This window comes from Solanum stenotomum, chromosome 4 (genome assembly GCF_019186545.1).
Source record: "Solanum stenotomum isolate F172 chromosome 4, ASM1918654v1, whole genome shotgun sequence".
Lineage (NCBI taxonomy): Eukaryota > Viridiplantae > Streptophyta > Magnoliopsida > Solanales > Solanaceae > Solanum > Solanum stenotomum.
In genome coordinates this window covers 21,307,799-21,309,762 of record NC_064285.1, presented here as the reverse complement: position 1 = coordinate 21,309,762, position 1,964 = coordinate 21,307,799, and the positions used below count along the sequence as shown (strand labels likewise).

Genomic DNA, 1,964 nt, shown 5'->3' with positions numbered 1-1,964 from the left:
ATAATAATAATAATAATGATAATAATAAAATAATAATAATAATAATAATAAAATATCACATATTTCTTTACCACCACAAATTATTTATAAGAGGAATAATAATAATAATAATAATATAATAAAATAATAATAATAATAATAATAATAATAATAATGATAATAATAAAATAATAATAATAATAATAATAATAAAATAATAATAATAATAATAATTAAAAAAATAAAATAATAATAATAATAATAAAATAATAATAATAATTCAATATGGGCAATTTGGAAATTGTATAAAAGAATTAAGGGCAAAAAGGTAATATACTTGGTCAACATAAAAGGGCTTTTAAGTTGAAAAAAAAAAAGCTCCCCTCCCCTAGCTTTTAGCTTTTGGCTTAAAATAAGTCATTTTTGACTTAAAATAAATCACTTTGATAATTGCCAAACACTCTAATAAGTCAAAAACTGACTTTTAAGCCAGTTTGACCAGCTTAAAAGCCCATCCAAACAGGCTCTAAGTTACACTATATAAATATCATGGTTATTTTGTGACAACAATGTTTAGCTAAAGTGATTGTTAATTAAAAATAAAGAGAGTATTTAATTAATTTATTCTCTTTTATGACTTAACCTTTCACCATATTAATATTGATTTCTCAATAAATGTTCATTCTATATATTTGTAGGAAATTCGGACATACCCATAAATGGTGATTTAAGGCTCATCATATAGAGAATATACAATTCTACACTTGCTCAATGCATTAGGGTTTAGGTTGTGGTACATGGAGTTGCTATACTGAGATCTCTCCTCAATCAATTAGATTTTACGTTGTAGTATAGGGAGTTTCTCTTGCTCCAACATAATGTGAAAAACCACCATCGACCGTAAATTCCAACCATGGTTCATCGTACTCTTCTTCTGTAATGATCCTCCAGGTCATTTTTAAATTAAAGCATTCACTGCATCGTTTAGAGCGTTCCTGTAGCGACCCCAAGTCATTTATGACTTGCTGGCACTGACTGTTCGGTCGCCTAGTCGTTCGTCTGGGTTTTAGGCCCGTTTCCCTATTTTGGAGATTTTTATAACTTGAAAAGTTGACTTTGGTCAACCTTCTTGGAAGTCGTACTCAGATGAAAATTTTGACAGCTAGGTTAGCTTCGGAATATTGATTTTGGTCTAGAACGACCCTTTGTTCACTTCCAGAGTCTTTAGATAGCAGTTGTGGAATCTGGCTCAAAACGATACTGGGTGTGGGACCCACTTTTCATCGAAGCGATCTCCAAATGGAAATTCCGCCTTCATCGTTGAGTCCGAAATATCGTTTCCAATCAGATTCCATATATGGTTTGATTTTTCCGACTCCGAACGAGTCCGAAACATCGAAATTTAAGTTTGAAGGGTTGTAGAATTTTAACGCGGCAGTGACGTGGCAGAGCCACGCGACGCCACGTGGCAGCGGAGTGAAAATCTGGAAATTTCCAAATTTTAGGACGAGTTTCGTCCAATTTTTTCCCTCAACTTCAACATAAGATTTCTCCTTCATTTTGAGTCCAAATTAGGTGCTTCAAAAGGCAAACTTTAAGAGAATTTCGTGGGGAATCTAGAGGTGATCTCGGGAACGCGAGGGGAGGTTTCGTTTGAGGTGAGAAATCGATTTTAGCCACTGCTAGAGTGATGTTCGGATTGGATTGTTGTTGAATTTTGAAATGTGAGATCTTGATCATCTTAGGTCCGTTTTGAGTCATTCTTGAGGCTAACTTGTAGAGTTTTTCGCAAGGATCGTCGTGGTATAATCTGTTTGGGTTGAAAGGGTCTCGTTTTTCCAGAAATTGGTGATCAAGGGGCTGCCCATTTTAATTGTTGTGGCTGATTTGCTATGTTTGAGGCATCTGTTTGTGCTAAATTTTGGGGTATTAGTTTAGTAAGGTATTTGGGACGTTTTCACGGATTCATTTTCGAGATTCCAATT

The 1,964-nt window shown here is 33.6% G+C and overlaps 1 protein-coding gene across 1 annotated transcript in view; it reads right to left on the bottom strand.

The window, feature by feature from the left end:
- LOC125862561 (protein STRICTOSIDINE SYNTHASE-LIKE 11-like) overlaps window positions 1-1,964 on the bottom strand; it is an 8,497-nt gene that overhangs the window by 4,488 nt on the left and 2,045 nt on the right. The window lies entirely within an intron of this gene.